Genomic DNA, 6,858 nt, shown 5'->3' on the forward strand with positions numbered 1-6,858 from the left:
CATTGCTTTGCTACGATTTGCGAATACAGACCAACCCATCCTAGGAGAGCTTTATGAGGGACGATATTCCATGATTAAGTCTGTGAGGACCATTATTTTATTGAGTGCCCTGAGTATGAGACATCACCGAAGGCCTTCTTCACCACCATGCAACATATTCTTGTTAGTAGATGACACAAGAATTACACCTTTGCATTGTTTGGTTCACTCATTGAACCCAAAATACTATAACAATGAGTGGTTGAATGGTGAACCTTCCCACAGATTCCCTCCACACATGGATGGTGAAATTTCACAAGGGAAGACAAATGCATTGAGGTAGATTTTTCAGGATAAAGCATCCCTTGATGAGGTGGAGGATGCCTTTGGAAAGTTTTCCACTGGCACTGGTAGATTTGCAAGATATGATGTGATTAGAGATAGGGGGGCTAAGAAGCCCTATTCTTGGTGGGCAACTCATGGGGCAACAAGCCCTTCTCTATAGCAGTTAGCCATGAGGCTCCTCTCTCAAGCGACTTCATCCTCTTGTCGTAAGAGGAATCAAAGCACATATGAGAATTTATATAGTGTCAAGAAGAGCAAGCTTGAGAAATCCAAGGCAAAGACAATGGTGTATGTGCACACCAACCTTCGTCTTATTTATAGGCTGAAAGTTGAGTGATTGAAGGGAAAGACAAAGATGTGGGATGTCTTTCTTGATGATAGTTTGGACTACAATGTTGAGTTCGCATTGGCCAACTTGGATCTTAATGAGCCAGTGCTAGAGCTTGTCACTTTTGATGATGGAAATACTCTTGAGGGGTCATCCTCCACACCAACAGATGCAGAGATGGCATTGGATACAGAGGAGAAGGATGCAATAGAGGATAGCAATGGTGAACATGATAGTGATGCTGATTTTGATGACAATGATTGATGACTCATGAGCTACCCACTACCTTGTACTTGTTTTGTATTTGCTGTTTCTATTTGCCATTGGCATTGCTACTACCTATGTAACACATTTTGATTTTGATGGCTTAATGAAAAACTACAATTTCTTGTCTTTCTCCTATTGCATCATTGATGAATCTGTCACAATTGTATTTGTATGCATAACATTACTTTGTAAAACTTACAAATTTTAAATTTACAGTGTAGAATCTAGATCTATGTCTGAATTTGTATCACGAATGAGAATGTACAAGAAATATATATATATATATATATATATATTTGTTTTTTAAGAAAATAATATATAACGTATCTTACATGCTCTGTTCCGGGGGGTTAATGTGCCCGTGTCGGACACTCAAATATTTGTGTTTTGCGTGTCCCTATGTCAGGTGACATAGATCTATATATATATATCATCAATGATATGCATATCACATTTTTTTTTTTTTATAAACATATCAAGAAAAATGTTGTGCAAAAATGTAATTATATGTATTATCAGGATTTCAATTAAATTACAAATTAAAATATTTTATATATAGAGAAATGGAATTTATATTTAACTATAAATAATATTATTAAAACCCAACATAGATTCATCTTAACTTCAAATCTACCAAGTGTGGAGATAATGAAATCTTTTGGGGTGCAAATCTTTCTTTACATTTGCATTTTAAAAGATTTGATCCCTCTTGATGCTTCATAGATCCGGAATTAAGATAGATCTATACTAGTTTAATACCTCCCTTAGCACTAGGCGAAAAGCAGACACACAGCTATTTGTATAGCACTATTTGATACATGGTTAGAAATGAAAGGCATTGAAAACAAAATATCTCTTCCACAATTCTATGGCCATCTTGCAAGTCATAAATTGCCCTGAAAAATATTGAGCAGATTGCTTAATCGCGACGTTGCATGCCTTTTACAAAATTTCAATTTTTCGAATCGTTTGGCATCCTGAAATGCCTAACAATTTCAGTAGGAAAAGTTTACATGAAAGAAATTAATGCCTTCATTAGACATTTAGCGAGTGAAGACAAATGTAGATAAGTTGGCATTTCATCGACACTAAACTGCTTGTTATGCCATATCAGAAGTCAAATAAACATCCTATTCTGGGAATTTTTTGCTAACAATTTTGTGGTTAATTGCAAATATCTGTCATCAGTGCGTGAAGAGGATTTAGCAATCTTGACCAAGTTTTTACAGTGTTCTATGACTTCATCAGTGGCCTGCAAAGCATTTAAATATGTCAAAATAAATTATCATGTTGTCCGCCATATTGAGTTAACTCAAAAGATAATCATATATAACTAAGTTAAGACAAATTAAATGTCAGTTGAAACACATTATTTAAAAATGCCAGAATGATTGCATGGAAAATAAAATGAACAATTTACCTTAAATGAAATGAGAAAAATGTTGCATGTATCTAATGCTTGCTTCCCTCGTGTATCCTGCGAAATACAAGAGAAATTGATTTTTGATAAATCGATAAAATTAGGAAAGATTTCCAACAGTCTCAGATTAAACACCCCATCCTCCAACAACGCAAAAGAAGGAAAGATAAAAAACTGTAACTCACTGAATCAGGGGCTTGATATAATTCTTCCAATATTTTATGTACTAACACATTAGAAATGGTTACGAGTTCTTGATTGTACGCAGAATCACCAAAATACAGCTCATCGTTGCTGACAACCTTGCAAAGAAAGGAAAAACAAGGTTGCTTGCGTTAGAAGAAAATGATACCATCACGAGCATAGAAACGGAAGCATTTATTGTTCAAATGGTAATCTCTTAATGGGGATGGAAAACCATGAAAACAGATTTAGTGAATGGATGATCCGTGCTTTCTTCTAGCTTTCGGTTCATACCAATTGGACACCTGCTGAAACTGGCATCTAGGATTTTATCAATAGGAAAACGTCCTTCCGTAAAATACAATATCAACGATGTGTAGCAACCACAGAGATAAATTGGTTGATGCCCTTTAGCAGGAATTTATTAGATACCTAGTAGAGCCATATAGGCAACATTGATGAGCTATAAAATTAAAGATTTCTATTATTGAATAAATTAATTAAATTATTAATTAAGAGAGAACTACAATATTTATTTGTTAATTCATTAATTATTTATGAAAAAGATGTATGATAGGATTATTTTGATTTTTGTTTAATATTAAAAGGGAAGGAGGGACCCAAACTGGAAATATAAGGATCTTTCCTTTGTCGGCGAGCTTAATTTTATTTCTACGATTTTACAGGCATCCAACATTCTATGTTTCTTCTTGGCTTCCAAACTGAAGGTTGGAAATGATGCTTTAATTTTTTTTGTGGGCCAAATGTTCTAGAGAGGGGCATTTCTATGGTCCACTGGCATCTATGCATCTTATTCACGGAGGAGGTTGGTTTGCTTCTTAATGATGTAGCTTTATAGGATAAAATTTTGGTGGCCAACTGGATGGTGAGGTGTTTGGAGGGTATGGCCCCTTGGAAAAGAATTGTTGAGATTCTGGCTTCAGCGAGTGCAACGTACTTTCAGGATTCGTGGCTGATTGTGTGTATGTGACGTTATCGCCTCCCTTCATGGTTTAGAATTGAAGGATACTTCGTCCCTAGCATTTAGGATGGTTTGGAGCTTTGTGGCTAGATTCTTGAATTGGAAATTTTCCCTAGCCTTTCGTCCTATTTGGAACCAAGAAGTTCAAGCTAGTCGTGCAGTTGAAATTCCTCGGCTTCAAGCATTGAGACTAAGTGAAAAGGGTATTTTTCCTTGGAAGGATCTCTGGAATTCAGATGCCAAGCCTTGGATGGAGTGTTGGCATTGGCTAATCACAAATGTTTTCTTTCACTCAAGGTGACAATTCATGAGCTACAATAGAGCATCCCAAGAGAGCTTTATCAAATGAATACTCAGATCCAGGGGCCAATTTGGAACGACTGGTGCTGGTCTTTTGACAAGCCAATTCAAACTTACATTTCTAAAAAATTATACATATTAATGTATAAAAAGGCATCCCTTGCTCCTACTCACGTGACATGGGCATCTTTGTACCCTCTAAATAGATGGATCGAGAAACTGCATAATGTTTGGTCCTTTCACATCTCCTATAAGATGCAGGATTTTTCTTGGCAAATAATCCACAGGGCTTTGACAACAAAAGAGCATTTAGCTAAAAGTGGCATCACGGATCAGTGTCTTGTTTGTGCCAAGTAGATATAAAGTGTTGGCATCAGGGTCAACAAGAAGTTCCTTCAACGTTCCAAGGTAACATCCACTGGAGAGCTGCCTTGCTAGGAGATTTAATGCCTCTGGTTATTTCAATCTTCATGGAATTATGGCATTGCCTTGGAGTATCAGCTTTATATTTGCTGTGCAAAATGAAATGTAAGTGTACTTGAGAACATTGATAGATCTTTGTTAGGAACACTAATAATATAATAAATAGAAAATCCAAATTTAATAAAATGTCAAAGGAATATATCCATTCACATCATGACTAGTCAATATTATAAGTAAACCGTAACCTCATCATTTTTATTCATTTTTCAATTAATAAATTTAATTACAGAAAATATTCATGCAAATTCAGTGATAAACCGTGGTTTTTATCATATTTGGTATTAGAGCTTAGTTCAGTCAACCACCATAGAGCTACAGCTTGTTGCCTATCGTACATCTATTGTATGATTGTGCTGCTTGTTGCCATTCCTGCTGCAGCTACTTCCCCATTGTACTCTGCGACCATGCAATCGCTGTACCTTACGGGCTGTATTATACCCCGACAAAGACCATTGTCTAGTTGCTAAACACCACCATATAGTTTTGGTTTGCATAGCCACCACCAGAGTTGCAGTAAACCGTTTGACCCGGTTGTGCCACCGGCGATATCACATTTAATATAAAAATTTCACGTCCGTACATCCGTATGGTCATGTCCAAGCATTCCTGCTGCAGCTACTTCCCCATTGTACTCTGCGACCATGCAATCGCTGTACCTTACGGGCTGTATTATACCCCGACAAAGACCATTGTCTAGTTGCTAAACACCACCATATAGTTTTGGTTTGCATAGCCACCACCAGAGTTGCAGTAAACCGTTTGACCCGGTTGTGCCACAGGCCATATCACATTTACTATAAAAATTTCACGTCCGTACATCCGTATGGTCATGTCCGTACATACATAAAAAGTCTTGATAAAAATTACCTTTCTACAAATTGATTTCATAACCTTTTTTATATAATTATACAAAATTAAAAAGGTAGAGTTCCACAGAGAAAAGCCAAACCCAAGATGGTTAGCACTGACTAATTCTACATTACTTGGAAAAGGGGCAAAAAGACATGAATGACAAAATTAATAAGTTGATAGAACAAGGGAAGAAATTAACGTAACTATCTAATAATGGATGGAAATAACAACTACGAATGAAGGGTGATAATGAGGATAATGAGGATGAAACAACGAAGAGACTAAATGATAATAATGAAATAATTGAACAATTAACTGAACTAGTAGATGCATTATTTGCAAAACCATTAACCTATCAGGGATGGACACTAAGTCCAAATCACAAAATTCAAGTGATCAAGAAGAACTAAAAATACTTGGTCATGCAATATGTATAACTCAATATTTCAAGGTAGAGATTATGAAATTTAAAAACAATTTGTTATTATTGTTTAATAATATCTTTATTACTATATTATTACTTTACTATATATATATAAACTATTATTTTGTCACTAATATTATTAATATTTTATGATTATTTTTAATATTTATTAATACTTATTACTATTATTTATAATGATACTTCTTTTTGTTTTGTTCTAGGTTTCTTTCATAACCAACCTTGTCTTTCTCCCTGCCCTCATGTCCCGTATCTATTAATAAAAATCATCTCCTCTTCCTTTACTCGACTTTTGGTTGAAAAGATGAATCTAGTAGAGTATTTGAAATGTAGACCATTTTGAAGATGAATATTGTGGTAAATATTGAATTTTCTACTAGGATGCATAGTAGAAACAGATCTTCTGATTTGATAATTACTTCCTAATGATTTCCAGTCAGTTTATCTAATGTTACTTATATTATTGAGCAATTATATATAGAAAATCTCAACAATAATGCAATGAAACAGTAAGATCATAAAGAGACAACCATGTACAATGAATACAACAAATTTTCCCTTGGAAACCCAAACTTAAGAGAAAACCCAACTTCTTTTCTTCTAGAAATTGTTCTTCAACAAGGTTCACAATTACATGAATTGTCTAGAAATCTGTGCCAAAAACCAAGTCCAAGAAATTAGTCAAATACTAGCTAGATAATGCTGGTCAAACCACCCAAAAGCAAAGAAGTCAATGCTGGTCAATGGTAAAAAATTTGCCCTGAGGTCAATTTCAAACCTATAGTCAAAGTTTGACCTGTAGTCAACAGTCAACTTGGTCAAACTTGAGCTCAGTCAAGCCTTAGGAAAGTCATTCAAATTTCAGAAGAAACTTAGTCAATTTGTCCTCTTTCTGTTCCTTTCTGCCACTGCTTAAGAAGATGTGTTTGTTGTTGTGTGGTTGGTCAAATGAAGGAATCTCATTGTGTATATATACTAGTAAAATGGGGTGAATTTGCGCAAGGGTCACACCCATTCATGGTGGGGCCGACTTTACCATTTTGGGCCTACACGATGCCCCAAAAATAAAATTGTTATTTTAATTTCCATAACTTTTCTGGGCCAACTTAGGAGGCCTCTAGGCATGCGGGGATACCTTCTGATGTTAAACAAAAAACAACACACCCTCTTAGTGAGGGAGGTATTCTCCTTGGTTGCAACAAATTTCCCCTTAGCTGAAATTTCTCCTCATAAGAGAAGTTCATGAGCATGCTATGATGATGCATGTCTATAGATGA

General features: G+C 35.4%; 1 long non-coding RNA gene across 1 annotated transcript; it reads right to left on the minus strand.

The window, feature by feature from the left end:
- Window positions 1-1,825: 1,825 nt before the first annotated feature.
- LOC149228576 (uncharacterized) lies at window positions 1,826-2,662 on the minus strand. Its single transcript, XR_016247215.1, has 3 exons — window positions 2,525-2,662; window positions 2,340-2,396; window positions 1,826-2,171 (listed from the first exon to the last, which is right to left on the minus strand). It is a non-coding gene; the product is annotated as an uncharacterized LOC149228576 (long non-coding RNA).
- Window positions 2,663-6,858: the final 4,196 nt, after the last annotated feature.

The sequence above is a fragment of the Pinus tabuliformis genome, chromosome J, assembly GCF_031772625.1.
Source record: "Pinus tabuliformis cultivar Carrire ecotype Pingquan chromosome J, CPIR1, whole genome shotgun sequence".
In the NCBI taxonomy this organism is placed as follows: Eukaryota; Viridiplantae; Streptophyta; class Pinopsida; order Pinales; family Pinaceae; genus Pinus; species Pinus tabuliformis.